This window comes from Anolis carolinensis, chromosome 3 (genome assembly GCF_035594765.1).
Source record: "Anolis carolinensis isolate JA03-04 chromosome 3, rAnoCar3.1.pri, whole genome shotgun sequence".
Classification (NCBI taxonomy): Eukaryota; Metazoa; Chordata; class Lepidosauria; order Squamata; family Dactyloidae; genus Anolis; species Anolis carolinensis.
This window is the reverse complement of record NC_085843.1, coordinates 198,876,969-198,898,773: the sequence shown is the minus strand read 5'-3', so window position 1 is coordinate 198,898,773 and position 21,805 is coordinate 198,876,969.

The window sequence follows — 21,805 nt, the reverse complement described above, 5'->3', positions numbered from 1 at the left end:
AACATGGCTATTGGAAAGAAAATCCTTTCTGAAGCATATAGCTTGGCAGTGACTGGAAAACTATATTTCAGAAGTAACTTTCCATAACAAATAGTGACAGATAAATGTCCCGGGTCTCCCCTGCCAACAACTAAGTTATCCTGGCTTTTGGTAAAACTAAAAGATATGTTTGTAATATTTTTGAAGACATACTCACCTGATAGTGAAAGACATCTAGCCTAACACATGATTGACTTTACCCAAGTCCCTTGCCAAGATTATGGCAACCAGACCGATTGATAACTGGCAAATAGAGGGAGAAAATGTGGAGGCAGTGACAGACTTTATATTTCTAGCCGTGAAGATCACTGCAGATGCAGACTGCAGCCAGGAAGTCTACTTCTTGGGAGAAGAGCAATGGCCAACCTCAATAAAATAGTGAAAAGCAGAGACATTACACTGGCAAAGAAGGTCCGCATAGTCAAAGCAATGGTATTCCCCATAGTAACCTATGGATGCAAGAGCTGGGCCATAAGGAAGGCTGAGTGAAGGAAGATAGTCGCTTTTGAACTCTGGTGCTGGAGGAAAATCCTGAGAGTGCCTTGGACCACAAGAAGATCCAACCAGTCCACCCTCCAAGAAATAATGCCCGGCTGCTCACTGGAGGGAAGGATATTAGAGGCAAAGATGAAGTATTTTGGCCACATCATGAGAAGACAGGAAAGCTTGGAAAAGATTATGATGCTGGGAAAAATGGAAGGAAAAGGGAAGAGAGGCCGACCAAGGGCGAAATGGATGGATGATATCCTTGAAGTGACTGACTCGACCTTGAAGGAACTGGGGGCAGTGACGGCCGACAGGGAGCTGTGGCGTGGACTGGTCCATGAGGTCACAAAGAGTCGGAGACGACTGTGTGAATGAAGAAGAAGTCCCTTGCATTCAGTGTGCTGTTTTGCTATTAATTATGAGATTTTATTTGGAATCTTGATTGCTGAGGCACATAATATCTGCAGAAACCACTTTGTGGAAGGGAAAACATAGGGAATGTGCATTCTCAATTTACAGCTTTTTGGACCAATTAGCAATTACAAGCTAAGTACAGTAGAGTCTCACTTATCCAAGCTTCACTTATCCAATGTTCTGTATTATCCAAGGCAGTCTGCCTTTTAGTAGTCATTGTTTTTGTAGTAAATGTTGCAACGTTTTGGTGCTAAATTCATAAATATAGTAATTACTACATAACATTACTGTGTATTGAACTGCTTTTTCTGTCAATTTGTTGTAAAACATGATGTTTTGCTGCTTCATTTATAAAATCATAATGTAATTTTATGTTTAATAAGCTTTTTTAAATCCCTCCTTATTATCCAACATTTTCGCTTATCCAATGTTCTGCCGGCCCGTTTATCTTGGATAAGTGAGACTCTACTGTAGCATATGTTTGTTGTAAATTTGTAATTAAGGGCCTGAAGAGATCTACTCAATGTAATTGTGAACCAAAGGATGTCTCCTTCTTCCAAGCCTCTCTTCAAAAAACATGCAAATTGGATGCTAATTTACTTTTCATTGTGCAGCCTAATCATTTCCAGTCTAATCAAAAGGCTACTAAAGGTTACTGGCCATGAGATTTTCTTGCTGCAGCTCAACCTGACCCAAGACATTCTGCTGCTTTGGATAGAGGAATAAATGGCACCCTTCCAACAAACATTGATGTGCAACTACCTAAAGCTGCTCACATTTCATTTCCTGGGTGGGTGCAAGTACTCTCCCTTTTTGTAGCACTAAAATGCAAGGATATTACATCAGGGCTGGAAAAGTTACATTTTTGCACTACGTCAGCAGTAAAGCACCATTTCCAAGTGGTTCCCAGATTATGTAATAATATTTTTCTATCCTTGCACAATTTTCCAAATCTAAGATTTTAGACAGCCTTTCTTGCACGAATTACAGCCTTAGTTGCAATAATGCTTCTTTTCAGAAATCACCAGCCTTTCCTCTAAGTCTTTTTTTATAACAAAAGTTCTGTACCAACAGCATAAGGAATGTTTATTTGATTTAGAGTCTAAAGCTGACAATTTTCAGAAAGGACACTTTGATAAACATGCTCAAGGTGATTACTATATGAAAATGGGAAATCTCTGGAGATTTGTCCACTACTGATAATGGTCTCCCACTGCTGTTCAGTCACTGGAGCCATGCCAATGCACTTACCTTTTCAAAGCCCATGACATGGGCTCTCTGTTAATACAAATGCTCTATTTCTATCATAACATCGGATTGTAGATTTAATCGCATTGCATGATGGATGTTGGCTCAGCAAATCAGTGACAATTGCTCACTGAAGCTCACTGTGAAAAATTCCTGCAGCTCAAGCAGAACTGGCAAATGCTTGGCTCTCTGCCTGTTTCGCTTTTGTGTGCAAAATGTCTGTTTATTTTAGCTTACACATCTGCAGAGGCAAAAGCGGTCTTGAAGCTGTATGTTATGTATAGTTTTCTTTCAGTGAGTTCATCCAGATTGTCATGCAGAGCTTACCTTGGTTGATATCAGAAAGCCAAGGGCCAATGATAATTCCCCAGGTTTCCCTTTTGCCCCTCTTGGCTTTCCTAGGTAGCCAAGTCCACTTAATGTAGAATTAATGCAGCTTGACACCACAGTAACTGCCATGGCCTAATGCTATGGAATCCTGGGATTTGTAGTTTGCTGAAGCACCAATACTTTTTGGGTAGAGAAAGTAAAGACCTTTAAAAACGACAGCTCCCTTGATTCCGTAATATTGAGCAATGGTAGTTAAAGTGATGTCTAAGGTAGATTAAGAAATCAGTCTTTGATTAGGCGGCTTAAAGTGTATAAGACTCCAAGATGGTGGGCTTACTTTGGCATAGGTACCAAAACAAAACACCCCATAAGCATATTTTCTCTATTCCCTTGCAGATGGCCAATTCTCTCACTCCAGAAGCAACTCCGGTTGCTCCTGACACGAAAAAAAAAATGCAATGATGACAAATTAAATACCTAATTATTTGCTCTTCTTTCCTGAAAACCAAAAGTTTCTTCTTGGAGTTCCTGTCTCACTCTGATAAATGATATATAAGACATAAGACAAATTCTGTAGCAGAGCCATATCTTCAGTTTTTAGAGTTTTGCACCGACATAAACTAGAGGTAAACTTTTGCCCACCTACAACAATCGCAGGGAAATGAACCACATGCCAAAGCAATCAGATAGTCTCAGGAATAACCTCTTTAAGACAAGATATTTGTACCACTTTATGGGAGCAAAAACATCCGACATCTCTTAGAAATGGCATGATAGAGAGCCAAATGCTAGCACATTGCAAAAGAGTCTCCCAAGGGCAGAAGGGAAGAGCACCATATCAGAGGATGCGGATTGCAGCACTTTATAAACATGTATTTGCTCCAGTAGGACATTACTCATAATCACGCAAGATGGCATATGTTCTGCCTTCTTGAACAGTCAAGGGTCACACTAATTTAAAAGGTGAAATCAATCCCTGGCATCGATAGTGCACCAGTCAGCTTAGCCTCATTTCAGATACTATTGGGACCAAAGACTGAGATGAGACAAGAATACATCACTAATCTTGCTGTATATGGGGACAACCTTTGTTTGCTAGGAACATATCTTCCCCAAATTTCACTTGGAGGTCGTGAATTGGAATAGTGTAAAGGCTTTGAGAAGTTGATGCTGGAAGAATATATAGACCACCAAAGCACTTTTGTATGCTTTTATGAATTTATTTAAAGAAAATTATAGAAAGGGGTTCCTCAAGAGGTGGACCTTTTTTCCTTAACTGAAGCCAATTGTTCACAAGGAAGTGTTTCAGTATGGATTTATCCTCTTCTTCCATCATGCATTATGAAATTTAGGTTTCTTATCTCCAAGACAATGCCCTTGTGATCACTAATAAAGGCTCATTTGAACTGCATCTAACATCTATTTTGTGAAGGAATCGTGAAAAAATAAGGCTCAGGGTATATCTCCACTGTTTCAATAAGACTTAGCTATTAAAGTTATTACTCATGAGATGTTTGTAATTTAATCAGTGCAATTCCAAATCTTTTAAAAAGGGCAGAAAATTGATGTGTGAAGATATTACCTGTTTTTTTCTTCTCTGTTTTTTTCTTAATATTTATGATAATATACCTCCCAAAAGAGACGCACAATACACAGTGATGTCAGCACATTTCTGGGAGTAAAAATCCATCCAGATGCAGATTTTAAAGAAGGCAATGGCTACAATCCAGTTTCCCCTCAATCTGTGTAACTATCAACAGGCAAAGATACACTACACCATTACTGTGCAACCCTCCTGCAGAAGACCAATATTGTATGGCAAATGCCAATGCACAGGTGCTGTTGAACAATGTGAAATGCACAATGTGATTCACAATGCATAATTCACAACTGTAATGTACAGCTGCAAAGCACAGTGTTGCTGTATGCATGCTTCCATTTCCACTTCTGTCAGCAGAATACATACATTGAACAATGGTGAATAATTTACCCTACATGTGTGGTGTAACCCACACATATATATCTCATGAACAGGGGTTGGCACAATGCTGATATGTAGCCATAAACTCCGCTGCATTAGCTATGTTGTCCGAATGCCCTATCTCGATCTTCCAAAGCAGTTACTATACTCCCAACTCAAGAATGGCAAACAGAATGTTGGTGGACAGGCAAATAGATTTAAATATGGGCTTAAAGCCCTGGCCATTGAGCACTCTATCTGGAGGTCAGCTGTGACCAGCAGTGCTGTGGAATTCGAAGAGGCACAAATGGAGAGTGAAAGAGAGAAACATGCCAAGAGGAAGGTGCATCAAGGCCAAACCTGTACAGGACCTCCTTCTACCTGGAAACCAATGCCCTCATTGTGGAAGAACATGCAGGTCAAGTACAGAGACACTACACTTGGAAGGCCATCATACTTGGACAATGAGGGTTCGCCTAATGGGTATATAGCCACTATCCCATGTTGTGGGAGTGCTGTGTGATAGCAGCTTGGATACAATAATGTCCTACATAAGTTTGAAGGGACCCTGACCATTATATAATTGGTAAATAATTCCAATCTCCTTAATGACAGAAAAAAGTGAAGTCCAGTGGCATTTGTCTAACTATATATAAATACTAGCTGTGCCCGGCCACGCGTTGCTGTGGTGAAGTATGGTGGTATGGGAAATAGTCAAGATAATCCAGTTCAAAGCAGATAAAATAAGATTATAAATGGGTTATATAGCAGTGTGGAAGGTCCTTGAGTCTACACTGCCATATAATCCAGTTAAAATCAGATAATCTGTATCTTATAGGTAGTGTGGAAGAGGCCTAAGTGAGGCCTAACTCTGCCTGTCCCCTGGGCTGAGTGGGTTGCTAGGAGAGCAAATGGGCGGAGCTTAGCCTTCTAACTGGCAGCAATTGGATAAAAACAATTATTCCCCCCCTCTAATTAGGACTTTATTTTTCTTTTCTTTTTGTTGTATGAACATAGAGGCATGGATGAGGGGTTGTGCTGCCAAGTTTAGTGTTTCTGGGATGTGTAGTTTTGTTGTTTTGTCCTAGGTCGAAATTTCATTACCCTTTCATATATATATAAATATATATACACACACATACAGTAGAGTGTCACTTATCTAACATTCGCTTATCCAACATTCTGGATTATCCAATGCATTTTTGTAGTTAATGTTTTCAATATATCGTGATTTTTTGGTGCTAAATTCATAAATACAGTAATGTGCATTCCGCTCCCGGGATTTGAACCTGGGACCTTTTGGTCCACAAGTTCAGCAGCTCAGCACTTTAACACACTGTGCCACCAGGGGCCCCTTTAATTTCTGGCTGGAGCTACACTTAAAAATGTATCTGTTCTGACTTACAAACAAATTCAACTTAAGAACAAAGTGCAGAATCTATCATAACATGTGGACTGCCTGTAGTTACATCCTGTTAATGAAAATAAAGACAGCCAGTTTTTCCCATTAGTAAAATCTGTGTGATGGGGTATATGTATGTGTGCTCATACACATACACATGCATTTTGCACAGTAAACTTGATAGTGTGCAGAATTGCATCCAGATCCTAACATTATCTGAAGAGCAGGAGGGAGTACTAATTATAGTAAAACAGAGAGGTCTGTCACTTCTGAGCATAGTTCACCATGCGTGATTAGGAGCAATCTGTTCTGATCAGAGACAATTGCCAGGCTGGGATGCCTGTGGATGGTTTCCTGGGTACCTTGAAAAGGTCACATCCTGTGGCCAAAAGAAGATGATTTCACAGGGAGGGATCGGAAGCATTGAGCTTGGAAAATGATCCTTCACATCATGCTGCAAGCTGACCTACATTCTACAAATGAGAAGGGATATTCTGCTGATTCTGTTGCTTTCTGGCACTGTCTACAACATGCTGGAAATGGATAAGGGAGGAGTCCACTTTTCCTTCTACAACTGACAGCGTTCGAGTAGAGCTCAGCTGATACTCAGTCGAAATGAGATTGTGTGTGGATGCTATAGGATTTCTTTCTATATCTACATAGAGAAATATACCCTATTTACTCTCACCTTTAGCTCACCTTTTTTGGGCTAAATTACCTCTCCAAAGTTAAGGTGCACATTAAATTCTCATAAGATGGTAATGTTAGTGATGAAGCAAAGCAAAAGAGGAAACTGCTTCAGGAGCTGCGCCTGGAGCTCCTGGTTGAGGGACATAATCTCTAATTTAATTGCCAGGGTTCAATGCTATAATAACTTTTATATGCTGCCACCATCTCACAATGCTATGCCATCCTGGGATTTTTAGTTTGATGAGTCATCAGTATTTTGGGCAGAGAAGACTCAAGACCTTGTAAAACTACAACTCCCATGGTTCCGTAGTATTGAACAAAGGCAATGAAAGTGGATTCATTCTACAGCATAGATACATCCCAAGGTTTTATTTTCCATTGCTGGAAGCTTTGGTGTTCTAAATTACAAAGAGTACACCTTTTGCTACTACGCATTACATTCAGCAGCAAATACTTTTTTTTGGGTTTCAGGGTTTGAAAATTGAGGTGTGCATTAGATTTGATGGCACACTAGACTCGAGTCAATACGATAATATAAAAACCTCAAAATAGTAAAAACTTTATTGACCAACCAAAATGCGCAAAACATGTCATGCAAGCTTTCAAAGTTCTACTGACTTCATCAAACAAAAACTGTTAAAAATCAATCAGGATTTTTTGTTGTTGCTTTAAGACCATTATGGCTTCCCCTGGATATTAAGAACATAGATATAAATATGGTCCACTTAAACTTAAAGTGTCCTATGTGAATACAGTACAGTAGAGTCTCACTTATTCAAGCCTCGCTTATCCAAGCCTCTGGATAATCCAAGCCATTTTTGTAGTCAATGTTTTCAATATATCATGATATTTTGGTGCTAAATTCATAAATACAGTAATTACAACATAACATTACTGTGTATTGAACTACTTTTTCTGTCAAATTTGTTGTATAACATGAAGTTTTGGTGCTTAATTTGTAAAATCATAACCTAATTTGATGTTAAATAGGCTTTTCCTTAATCCCTCCTTATTATCCAACATTTTTGCTTATCCAAGCTTCTGCCGGCCCGTTTAGCTTGGATAAGTGAGACTCTACTGTAATTTCATAAAGTTTAATGTACTTATGGCAATGAATTATTGTAATCATTCTGAATATTCATGCACCACAAATATTCAATAATGCTCCATATTCTACATGGTGTCTCAAAGTAGTATATTTCATGATGGTAACATTATATAACTACACAAAAAGAAACAAACGGTATAATGGATTGTCAAGTTATAATGACTAACTAACAATTTTAGGCCAGAAACAAACCTAAAAAGTAACTTTGCAAATGGAGTTATTTTTACATTATTCATCTCATTGTGTTGTGGGGTGGCATCATAATCATTTGAAACTATACGGTCCATGGTTGCAGATATATAGTGATTTCAAATCAGGCCCATCATTTTTGAAACTCAATCTTATTAACAGAGTTAACATCAGAGTGGCATTTCTGTATCCTTTCTGTGAATTCTTTTGGCATCAACTATCCCAAATGCACCACCAACACTTACCAATTGGTGGTGCCGGTTTGTGGTGCAGCTGGTTAATAGCCAGCAGCAATACATCACTGCTGACCAGAAGGTCATGAGATCGAAGCCCGTGGTTGGATTGAGCCTTGACTGTTGAATAGCCCAGCTTACTGTCCACCTAAGCAATTTGAAAACAACTGCGCTGTGAGTAGCAAAATTAGGGACCGCTAATGAGGGGAGATTAATTCAATTTAATTTATGACACCATTAAACTGCTGGCAAGCTAAGGAGTGAGGAGGAAATACTACGATCAAAAGGACTCGGCGTCATAGTGGATGAAGTGACAGCTCCCCTGTGATCGGAAATGAGAATAACCTCCTGAAGCCAGAAGTTGGAAAAATATTGAATCACCTCTACTATCTATCTGTCTGTGTGCTGTATGTCTAATAGTGGTATTGAATGTTTGCCATGTATTGTGATCCGCCCTAAGTCCCCTTCGGGGTGAGCAGGGCGAAATATAAATATTGTAAATAAATAAATAAATACCACAAAATCCTAGTGAGAAGTTGAAGAAAAATGTTTAGCTATTAAAACAGCCTAACAAACAGAGAAGTTAAAAGTATGGGAGCAAAGGTTTTAATTCACCATGCCAAACTGTGCAACTTTCATATACTGTATTTCTTTGATTCTATGGCCCCTTCCATGCAGCTGTATAAAATCCGCATTGAACTGGCAGTGTGGACTCAGATAATCCAGTTCAAAGCTGATATTGTGGATAATCTGCCTTGATGTTCTGAGTTATATGGCTGTGTGGAAGGGCCCTAAAATGTCATCAAATGTAAGACACACTAATTTCAGTATCACCAACAGGGAAAAATTATATATACTCTCTGTGTGTGTGTGTGTATATACACACACACATATATATGAAAACACCTGTGACATAGCCTGTTTTAACAGATGTGTATATAAGGGAAAAGTGCATCTTAGAGTCAAAGAAATAGAGTAATAGGAAATATATTACAGTAGAGTCTTGCTTATCCAACCATCACTTATCCAACATTCTGGATTATCCAACACAGTCTGCCTTTTAGTAGTCAGTATTTTTGTAGGCAATGTCTTTAATACTTTGCAATGTTTTGGTGCTAAATTCGTAAATACAGTATAACGTTACCGTGTATTGAACTGCTTTTTCTGTCAATTTGTTGTAAAATATGATATTTTAATGCTTAATTTGTAAAATCATAATGCAATTTGACGTTTAATAGGCTTGTCCTTAATCCTTCCTTATTATCCAACAATTTCGCTTATCCAACGTTCTGCCGGTCCATTTATTTTGGATGAGACTCTACTGTAGTAACAAAAGGATGGGTGGACAGATATGTGAAAAACATAACACTTTTTATTAAAAGTCATGTGCAGAGTCAGTTCAGGCAGACTTTAAAAAGAGTGAATGATTAACATACTAGGCAGAGATCTTAATAATAAGTAGGTCTATTTATCGCTAAAGCTTTTGGGCCGCTAGGCAAGACTGATACATGGATGTTACATAAATATATATAAGGTGACAGAACACTCTCTCTTCCTAAATCTAGCATAAGCAAAATGACTCATCTCATGCACAGGGAATAAGACTGCAGGTGGTACAAGGAAGAAGAACAAAATAACTCTTTTATTTTAACTTCTGGAGTAATGCTTGCAGGAGAGACAATGTAGAAACAGAAGGAGTAATGGAAAGCATTACACACTTGTGTTGTAGGCAGACACAACCTATCCAGAGGAGAAAAAAAAAATGTCTGCGATAGTGGCATTACACATTTAGTCACTAGATGGCATCAAATGAAGATCATTGCAATTTCATATTGGTGTATACTGACAGTCTAGTTTCCTGATTGTGATAGGTAACCCTTCTAATAATCAGACAAGTGAATATTTAAAAACTGTGTTTGCTTTCTTCTCTATTTACTCATGTACTGTAAGTGCAAGGGGGATTGGGATGTTTCATGTTACATAACACTTTGTAACAAAATTTAAAAAATTGTTCATGGCTTGAAAGTTTCCTGTTTAATTGTGCAGTACTTACTTTGAAGGTACAATAGAGTCTTGCTTATCCAAGCCTCTGGATAATCCAAGCCATTTTTGTAGTCAATGTTTTCAATATATCATGATATTTTGGTGCTAAATTCGTAAATACAGTAATTACAACATAACATTACTGCGTATTGAACTACTTTTTCTGTCAAATTTGTTGTATAACATGATGTTTTGGTGCTACATTTGTAAAATCATAATCTAACTTGATGCTTAATAAGCTTTTCCTTAATCTCCCCATATTATCCAAGATATTTGCTTATCCAAGGTTCTCCTGGCCCGTTTAGCTTGGATAAGTAAGACTCTACTGTAGTTGTTATACTCCAGAAACTTCATTTTTGTGGCTGTCACAAACTATGTTGAATTGGTTGAAACTCAAAGAGGGATTCATTGAAAAACTATAGCAAAATGTGCTGGAGGATGTCCTGCTAAAACAAAGTATTTGTAATTTAATAAACTTTTTCCATGTTTTTATAATAGAACCAATTAGGAAATGACATTTATAATCCAGGAATAAAAGCATTATGATTCCATTCTAATTCCAATTACAATAGTCTATAAACCTTGTGATCTGTAGCTTGGTGATGTATGAAAGCCTTTTGGGGGAGATTTTTTTTAAACCCTCCCTAAATTGCATGTACGTTAGATGTTACCATGTCAGTTAAAGTAGAACCATAAAGCTATAATAGTGTGGTATGAAAAGGCATTTTGTCTGGATGGGAGGGATGGGGGTCTTAACCCTTGCTTGCTACTGTAATCACAAACATAGTGTTTGCAGATTTTACAGCAAAACATAATCTATTTTTATTGTCAAATGCTTTCATAGCCTGAATCACTGAGTTGCTGTGAGTCTTTCGGGCTGTATGGCCATGTTCCAGAAGCTTTCTCTCCTGACGTTTTGGCCACATCTGTGGCAGGCATCCTCATACCTCACAACCTCTGAGGATGCCTACCACAGATGTGGGTGAAACGTCAGGAGAGAAAGCTTCTGGACTATGGCCATATAGCCTGAAAGACTCACAGAAACTCAATAATCTATTTGCTTTAGAAGAAAGTCTAGTTTGGGTTTACAATTCTCATGATAGCATAGCCGAGGTGCTGAAACCACTCTGCTCACTAGATGCAGAAGTCCCTTCTACACTGCCATATAATATCCAGATTACCTGTTTTGGACTGGATTATATGGCAGTGTAGACTCATATAATCCAGATCACAGCAGATAATGTGGATTATTGTATTTGATAATCAGGATTTTACGGCAGTGTAGAAGGGGCCAGAGAGGGAAATTGCTCATGTAAGTGAAAATAAAGCAGTCTGCTCCTTAAAGTGCATTCACTGGATGAATTCAGTTCCGTAAGGACAAAAAGGGAGTATCACAAGTAGCTTTAATTATGGTTGACTATTTATAGAATGGGGCCCCTGGTGGTACAGTGTGTTAAAGCACTGAGCTGCTGAACTTGCGGACCAAAAGGTGCCAGGTTCAAATCCCGGGAGCGGAATGAGCGCCCGCTGTTAGCCCCAGCTTCAGCCAACCCAGCAGTTCAAAAACATGCAAATGTGAGTAGATCAATAGGTACCGCTCCGGCGGGAAGGTAACGGCACTCCATGCAGTCATGCTGGCCACATGATCTCGGAGGTGTCTACGGACAACGCCAGCTCTTCGGCTTAGAAATGGAGATGAGCACCAACCCCCAGAGTCGGTCACGACTGGACTTAACGTCAGGGGAAAACCTTTACCTCTATTTAAACCATATTTCTTTGTTAAGGAAATAATGGTGTAGAAAAATAAAATTCAAATGACTGGACTTGTCATAAATGTGCCAATGTCATAGATGAAGCATTTCTTCCTCACAGGAAAGAAAAATTCTACTTCCAATCCATCCTCCAAGGCATATCTCAAAACGCTGGTTAGTAAATCTACAGGAAGTTCACGCTAGTTCAGCCTCTGCTGCTAGGATGTCCTGATGCAAAAAATAAAAGTGCAAAGCTCTTGTGCCTTGTAAAGTTCTGTCAAGTTCAGAGGGTGTAGTGTATCCTCCTTTTCTGTCTTCTCTCTTCTGGATTCCCCAGGGATTGAAAGAAATTGTCAGGAATGCAATTCTTTCAGATCTGGGAGAGTGTGACAGCCAGGTTTTATGCGTGCTCTCTGGAAATGGTCACGGTGATACCTTCTCATCCTGTTCAGTCCTGCTTCCCGACTCTTGTGTAGTGGATATGCTGGTAGTTGCTTGGCAACCATTTGACTGTATTTATCAGGCATCACTGCTTGCCCTTTCTCTCTGAATTTGCTAAAGGAGATGCATAGCTAGAGGTTTGCTGGTGACCTTCGTCTTGTTACAATATCTTACAACACCACTTGGAATCTAAAGCACCCAAGAGACGGGAATTTAAAACTATTTCATAAAATGTGCTTAAGTACTTCAGCACACAATAACAACAGACACTTTAATACAGCAGTTAATAAATAAGATAGGGGCCCTTTTTGTAAAATTATTATGCTGGCTGCTGTTTATTTGAGAATGAGATGTGCTTCTACCCCAGCCAGGAAGAAATGACTCTCCTTGACCTTAACATTCATTATTTCCAGCTGTATATGTTAGCATATCTAATTCTGTAGCTCTAGATGCATTTCTACGGCTATGAATATACTGAGATGCTTACCTATATCTAATGTGAAATCTGAAATACAAAACAATGTAAACATTGTGGCATTTGGGGACAGACATTTGAGTGGGCTTTTGAGCAGAAAATGATATGGAAGCTGTCAGTTCATCGAGGGACCCAAACTCAAGATGATGGTCAACATGTATTAGAAAAGGGATGCTTAACACCACCACTATTCTTTTGAAGGAAAGGAAATTGAATGAGTGAGGAGAAACAAAGAAGCAGAAAAACTGCTTAGCAATTCCCTTCCCAGGGACAATCAGTGGCTTCCATTTTAGTGGTGTGGTAAATCTGCTTTGGGTTTTTGTCTGATTTTTAATGTGGCAATCCAAAAAGCTCAGGTAGCTAAAGCTACCCAAGGGTCATCACTCAGGATAATAATAATAATAATAATAATAATAATAATAATAATAATAATAATACAATAACAATAACAACAACAACAACTTTATTTTTGTACCCTGTCTCCATCTCCCCGAAGTTTTAGACCAAAAAACTTCGGGGAGATGGAGACAGGGTACAAAAAAAAAATCTGGTCTAAAACTATTTAGTTGCTTGTGATTTTCCGTTTTCCCCCATCATTTTAAAATGTATTTGTTATGCAATGCTTTTGACACAAAATAAAAAATAAAATCTCCCCGAAGAGGCTCTGGGCAGCTTACATATGGCGCAAGGTGCCTAAAACAACGCATGAAATAAACACACAATACAATACAAAATAAAACCACTAGTATATAAAACAACATTTTGAACTCAGAACAGCGCCAGTACCGTAGTGTGTTATCTATCATAAAAACATGGTCAACTATAAACAAGAAGAAAGGAAAGGGATAGTGCAAGCTGTAGTTACAGAACAAGAGGATGGGTTAAAAGTGCTGTGTTGTACCATAATTGCAGACCATTGGGCTAGACATTCTCAAAGGCTTGTCTAAATGTCTAAGACTTGGAGGTAAATACACTTCAGAATTCAGAAAATTTTTAAAATACAGTAAAGGTTTAAAAAAAGGTAAAGGTAAAGGTTTCCCTTGACGTTAAGTCCAGTCGTGACCGACTCTGGGGGTTAGTACTCATCTCTGTTTCTAAGCCGAAGAGCCAGCATTGTCCATAGACACCTCCAAGGTCATGTGGCCGGCATAACTGCATGGAGCACCGTTACCTTCCCGCCGGAGTGGTACCTATTGATCTATTCACATTTGCATGTTTTCGAACTGCTAGGTTGGCAGAAGCTGGGGCTAACAGCGGGCGCTCATTCCGCTCCCGGGATTTGAACCTGGGAACTTTTGGTCTGCAAGTTCAGCAGGTCAGCGCTTTAACGCAATGTGCCACCTAAGTTATTCTTCTTGGGGATGTTAGATATAGAAAAAGAGAAAAAGAAGCAATATTATTTAATTACATGGTCACTGCAGCGAGGATAGGTTATGCTAAATTGTGGAGAGATAAAGAAATGCCAGTAATGGATCAATAGATATTGAAAATAATGGAAATTATGAATATGGACAGGCTAACATATTTGTTGTCAACAAACCAGGAAAAAGTAAAAAATTCAAACAGACTGGCAACTGTTCAAAGACTATTTAAAAAATGAAAAGATGAAAATATTAATCTGAATAAGAAAGAAAAAGGACAGAAGAAAAACAGCAGTTCCTTAAGTAAAAGGGATAAAGAAGAGGGATGCTAGAAGAAATAATATGCATAACACCAGGACTAGAGAAAATTTATACCTAACAGCATGAAGTAGAAGGAAGTCAATATATTTATATATTTTTCTGCTATATTTTTGAGTGTATGCTTTTCCGTATCTTTATCAAGACTAGTATTTTATTTTATTTCACTTTATTTCTTGTTTTTTTATATACATATATTTCATCCTTTTATTCTTTCTTTGATATGTGTGTTGCCCATACTATCTTGTTCTTTATTTTATATCTATGAAAAAGTTTTCTTTAATAAAAAAAATTAAGTAAAAAATAAAGTACATTTAAATTAACTACCGCAAGAGGGCAGCAAGAGCCTTCTAGTTTAAAAATGAACTCTAAATAAACACTATTACTTCACTATTTTCCCTCTAATTTCATAGTGTAAAGAGGGGCTTCATTACTTATTATTTATTCTACTCTGTGTTTCTTCAAGTGATTGTATTTTTAAGGAATATTTTATAGTTGTACAGTAATGCCCTTGGGAAAAAGAGTGAGTGAGATCAAAGGCCAACTTTCACTTAACTTGCTCTCTACATGAAGCCCATTTGCAGATTTCCCCAGCAACTAGTATCATGAAGGACACTACTTTTAATCCTGAAGGTATTATATCTCCATTATGACTATGAACCATTGATATCTTTCCTTCCATAAACTTGTCTAATCAGCTTTGTATGAAGAAGTTCTTCCTTTCATCTGCCCAATAATTCCCATCATTTGGCTTCAATGGATGATACCAGATTGTAGCTCTACAAAAAAGGTAGAAATACTCTGCCCTTTCTGAACTTGCAGACCGAAAGGTCCCAGGTTCAAACTCCGGGAGTTGCGGGAGTGGCCACTGTTAACTCCAACTCCTGCCAACCTAGCAGTTCGAAAACATGCCAATGTGAGTAGATCAATAGGTACCGCTCCGGCGGGAAGGTAACGGCGCTCCATGCAGTCATGCCGGCCACATGACCTTGGAGGTGTCTACGGACAACGCCGGCTCTTCAGCTTAGAAATGGAGATGAGCACCAACTCCCAGAGTCAGACATGACTGGACTTACCTTTACCTTTACCTTATCTCCACAGTACACATAATTTTATATACCTTTATCATTTGTTCTGTTGGTGCTGGTTTTATCTGTCTTCAAGTCATTTTTGACCCTAGGAGGAACTTATCATGGGGTTTTCCTTTTAAGATTTATTAAGAATCCTTAGCTTTCCTCTGAGGCTGAGAAGGTGTGATTTTCCTAAGGTCACTCAGGGCCCTTCTACACAGGCCCCAAAAAGTTACTGAGTTAAAAGAGGATGATGGTGGTGGGTAAATGACGCTAGTGCTAAATTCGTATTGATTTGCAGCAAATGGGTCATCTGCAGATGACACTCTACTACTCCTTTCCACCTACTTCCAAGAAAGCCTCCCAGATCTTGGATCAGTGCCTGGCCACTGTGATGGGCTGGATGAGGACTAACAAGCTCTGTCCTGACAAGACAGAGGTCCTCCATGTCAGTTGCTCAGCCGATCGGGGTATAGGGTGGCAACCTGTGCTCGATGGGGTCACACTCCCCCTGAAGACACAGGTTCGCAGTCGTGGGGTCCTTCTGGACTCATCACTGAAGCCTGATGCTCAGGTGTTGGCGGTGGCTGGGAGGGCCTTCGCACAGTTAAAGTTGGTGCACCAGCTGTGACCATACCTTGAAAAGTCTGACTTGACCATAGTGATCCAAGCCTTAGTTGCCTCAAGGTTGGATTACTTTAATGCACTCTACGTGGGGCTGCCCCTGAAGACAACCCGGAAATTGCAGTTGGTGCAAATGTTGGCGGCTAGGCTATTAACAGGAGCCAGTTACAGGGAGTGGTCAACCCCCTTGTTTAAACAGCTCCACTGGTTGCTGATAAGTTTCCAGTCCTAATTCAAGGTGCTGGTCATTACCTATAAAGCTCTATCTTAATGACTACGTCTTCCCCTATGAACCTGCGTGATCCTTAAGACCCTCTGGGGAGGCCCTCCTCTAGCTTCCACCTCTGTCTCAGGTATGACTGGTGGGGATGAGAGAGAGGGCTTTCTCAGTTGTGGCCCCCCAGCTCTGGAACTCTTTCCCCAGGGAGATTCGGCTAGCACCCTTTCTGTTTCGCTGTGCTTTTGAGTAGACCATTTTCTAGATAGCTAGCACCAGATAGGACCAAAAATGTGTCCTCGCACTTTACTATTGCTCTTATCCTCACTGCTGCCATATGACCTATACACTTTATTAATTAGCCTATCCTTTAAATTATTGTTGCACTAGTCCACCCTCCCGTAATGATAAAGTGAAATTGTTATTAGTTGTTGGTTCAATGCCTTTTATATATTGTTATAATGTTGTTGTTTTATTTTGTCTTATACAGATGTTATGCATTTTAATGTATTACATATTAAACTGTGTGATGACTCATGGGCCATGTAGTCCCGTTCCTAGTGCTGTTGTGAATGATGAAGAGGAAAACTTGGGTTTTCCACCATTTCAGCCAGAAAAGGAACTATCCCAGCCAGAAATTGAGCCTTTGCACCTGCAGGAGGCTTGTCTTCCAGAAATCTGCCAAACAAGCCCTGAGTCGAGTTCTCCCCCTTTTTCGCGCCGTAATTATTATCTCCAGCAAAAAGGAGTGCAACAAGCTAATCGCAGGAGTTTGAGAATTGCAGCAAAGCATTCAGATGATTAAGCCTGCTGCCATGAGAAATTTTAGGGAGTCATACATCTGGACACAGAGATTGACTTTCGTTTCTGATTCCCCAGAGAAGTGTTCTCTGGTGGGAAAACGAGGCCTATTTAGGTTCCTTGCTCCCGAAGGAATCTTGCGGAGTCAATTCGTCAGCTACCGGAGCAGCGTGTGTGGACAGCTACTCCTGTTTTCAAGCCTTTGTTCCAGTTCCAAGCCTTCGTTCTCAGCCTTGTTTTCTCCCCGGATCTTGCCTTGTTTTCCGGACCTCGCCAAGTAATTACCACGGATCTTGTTCTTGCTCCTCGTTTCCTTGTTGCCTTGAATCAAGCTTTGTGTGCCAAGAATCAAGTTATTTCCTAGCCTTGCTCAAGTTCATGGACTAAAGGACCTTGTCATCTCCCCTCACTTGCTTGGCAAGTGAGTGTTTCGGTTATTGGATTACAACTTTGGACCTTAATATTTCATATTGGACATTGCTTTTTTGGACTAATTTTGACCTTTCCTGAAAGGTCTACTTCTGGACTATTTCCTATACTTGTTTTTATTAACTTTATATATTTCCTTAATAAAGATATTAGATAGATTCTGGCCTCTGTGTATGGTTATTGGTGCTCTGCAGCCTGGGTCGTGACAGTTTGACTCCGCCACCCTAAGCACCAATTAACCTAGGCCAGAATGTCTACCGGAGCCGGACCGGGGGCCCAACCACTCAGTTACACCATCGACAAGGATGAAGTGGACCGCATCCGTGATAAGCTCAATGCGCAGGAGGGAGAAATAAGGGGATTGAAGGAACGCGGAATCCGTCTCCCGGCCCTGGCGCTGCCAACCAAGTTTACTGGAGAAGCTTCTAAGGTTCATGTTTTCCGTCGCCAATGGCAGGCTTATCTAGAGGCCCGTAATGCCGAGTTTCCCCAAGAAGACATCAAGGTGGCGTGGATCTACAGTCTCCTAGACGGGCCAGCGGCCAACTGGGCGACGGCACTGTTCGACCAAGACTCCCCACATCTAAGATCAGCGCAACAATTCTTGGATCACATTAAGGCGACTTGGGGGATTGAGGACAATTTGGAGGCAGCCGGCCACAAACTCCGGCGCCTCTCCCAAGGGGACAGACCCATGTCCCAGTACATAGCCGAGTTCCGAGTGCTGGCCCATAACACCGGATGGAACGATATAGCCCTCAGAGGACAATTTCGGGAGGGTCTCAACATCGAGATGCTGGAGGAAATCTCCAAGGTGGATCCTCCACACTCTCTTGAAGCACTCATTGATCAATGTTTACGAGCTGAAGTCATGATTGCCAACAGAAGACAATGGATCCGAGGCCAGAGCGGTAGGACCGGAGCGAGACCTCCCGCTCCCACCGGCGTCCAGCCGCGCCCAGTGTGGAGACCCCCGCCACCAGCCCCATACCCCAGAGGAAGCGAGGAGGTGCCGATGCAGTTGGGCAATGTGCGTCCCAGATTAGATGCCGCCGAGAAGGCCCGTCGCCAACGCCTAAATCTCTGTTGGTACTGCGGAAACGGGGGCCACTTTGCCAGAGAGTGTCCAGCCAAAGGGAAGCCCGCCGCTCGTCTGGCGGCGGTGTCCTCCACGGAGACGAAGACGTCTGAGGCGGCTGGCGCACAGCCGGCGGGGGAAGCCAGCGACCGGGCGTAGAGAGGCTCGCCAACCCGGTCAAAAAACCCACTCAAGAGCCGCCAACCGGGGTCCTATTTCTTCTAGTGGTCACCTTGTGGTCAGTAAAAAAAGGACCCGTCATGGTCCATGCCATGATAGACTCAGGAGCCACAAACAACTTCATTGACAGAGAGTATGCCGACTCTCTGGGATTACAATATCACGACTTCAAGAACGCCCGTGTGGTGCAAGCCATCGATGGCCGCCCCCTCAAGACAGGTCCAGTAAGCCAGTGGTCGGAACCCACCAGAATGTGGATAAGGGAACACATGGAAGAGATTTCCTTCTTTGTTACCGAGGTACCCCACTTCCCTGTGATTTTGGGAATTCCATGGCTGACACTCCACGACCCAAGCATCTCCTGGTCCAACAGAGAACTGCAGTTTGCTTCAAAATATTGCCAAAACCACTGCCTTGTAGCCAAGGTATGCCATGCCACAGACGCTGAACCCATCATCACCTTGCCCAAGAAGTACTCAGAATATTGGGATGTATTCAATGAAAAAGAAGCCGAGAGACTACCCCCACATAGACCTTATGACTGTGCCATTGACTTGGTGGAGGGGGCCCCGATTCCGCGAGGACACCTCTACTCCCTGACTGAACCAGAGCAAGAAGCTCTCAGGGAGTTCTTAGAGACAAACCTCCGCAAGGGGTTTATCAGACCCTCTCAATCCCCAGCCGCTTCCCCAGTGATGTTTGTGAAAAAGAAGTCAGGGGACCTACGCTTGGTGGTGGACTATAGAGCATTGAACAATATCACTAAACGAAACCGGTATCCCCTGCCTTTGATCTCAGACCTCTTAGACCGGCTTCGAGGGGCTAAAGTTTACACCAAACTGGATCTTCGAGGAGCTTATAATCTAGTTCGCATCAGGGAAGGGGACGAGTGGAAGACTGCCTTCCAGACAAAATTCGGTTTATTCGAAACCCTGGTTATGAATTTCGGTTTATGTGGAGCTCCCGCAACGTTCCAGCATTTTGTCAACGATATCTTTCAGGATTATCTAGATCGGTTCCTGATTATCTACCTGGACGATTTTTTGGTGTTTTCTAGATCACAATCAGAACATGAGAATCACGTCAGAATGGTGTTACAACGATTGCGGGACCACGGACTTTATGCCAAGTTGGAAAAATGCGCTTTTGATCTACAAGAGGTAGATTTCCTGGGATATCGTGTCTCGCCACTAGGGCTCACCATGGACCCGGCAAAGGTCACAGCAGTATTGGAATGGCGGGCGCCAACCAACAAGAAAGAGGTGCAATGATTCTTGGGGTTCGCGAACTACTACCGCAAGTTCATTCCAGACTTTCCCCGCTGGTCTGACCCAATCACCAGCTGCATCCGTGGGAAACAGCCTTTCCGCTGGACAGATCAAGCAGAGAAAGGTTTCCAGCAACTAAAGAAATTATTCATGTCCCAGCCAATCCTTCAGCATCCAGATCCTGAAACCCCTTTTGTCGTGCAGGCGGACGCCTCCGATGTGGCGATTGGGGCTGTACTCCTACAACCAGTGGGAGATCATCTCCATCCTTGTGCCTTTTATTCCCGTCAATTGACTGCACCAGAGAGAAATTACACTATTTGGGAAAAAGAACTTTTGGCCATAAAGGCAGCCTTTGAAACTTGGAGACATTGGTTAGAAGGGGCCAAATATCCCATTGAAGTCCATACTGATCATCGGAATCTAGAGCATCTAAGAACTGCCCGCAAGCTAAATCAGAGGCAACAACGCTGGGCTTTATTCTTTGAACGTTTTAACTTCCAAATCCATTATGTAACCCCAGCCCAGACCAATCAAGCAGATGCCCTGTCACGGAAACCGGAATACGCTGCAGGGCGCAAGGAGACCTTTGAGTCCCAGCTGCTACAACCCGAGAACTTTGCCACGCTCACAGTGGGAAACACCAAATCCACTCCCATTGAATCAACTCCCTCTACTCCAGGCCCCCTTTGTGCTCAGGAAATCAGGGCTAGTCAGCAAGCAGATGCTTGGGCACAAGACCAACTTCGCCAAGGGCTACGTTTTCCCTTTTCGCTCAAGGATGGGCTACTTTGCTATAGAAATCATGTTTACATCCCCCCAGGACCGGGCAGGGAAAAAGCACTTCGTCTGTGTCATGACTGCAAGCCAGCAGGGCATTTCGGACTATTCAAAACCATGCATTTGATCCTAAGAGACTTCTGGTGGCCCAAGATCCGCAAGGATGTGGAGAAATATGTCAACACCTGCCCAGTATGCCAGCGCTCCAAGACAAGAAGGGAAAGACCCTCAGGGCTTCTGCATCCCCTCCCTACCCCATCCCACCCATGGGAAATAATCTCTGCGGATTTTATCACTGATCTACCACCTTCCTGCGGATTCACTACGATCCTAGTGGTGGTGGACCTTTTTACCAAGTTAGCCCATTTCATTCCCTGTGATGGCCTTCCCACGGCCAAAGAGACTGCAGATCTATTCCTTCAACATGTTTTCAGATTACATGGATTGCCCAAGAGTTTGGTCACAGACCGTGGGTCCCAATTCACCTCTCGGTTCTGGAAAGCACTACAAAAACTATTGGGCATAGACTCTCGTTTATCTTCGGCTCACCATCCCCAAACGGATGGGCAAACTGAGCGCACCAATGCCACTTTGGAACAATACCTTCGCTGTTATGTGAACTACCAGCAGGACAATTGGGTTTCCCTGTTACCGCTGTCAGAGTTTGCCTACAACAATGGGGTCCAGGCTTCAACTAAAGAAACCCCGTTCTTTGCAAACTACGGCTTCCATCCACGTTTCTTTCCTCCTGTCATTGAAACCTCAGAAGTTCCCGCAGCAGAGGACTGGCTGCAGGAACTCACAGCGGTGCAACAACTTTTGCTCCAGCAACTGGACCAAGCCAAGGAGGACTATAAACGCCACGCTGAC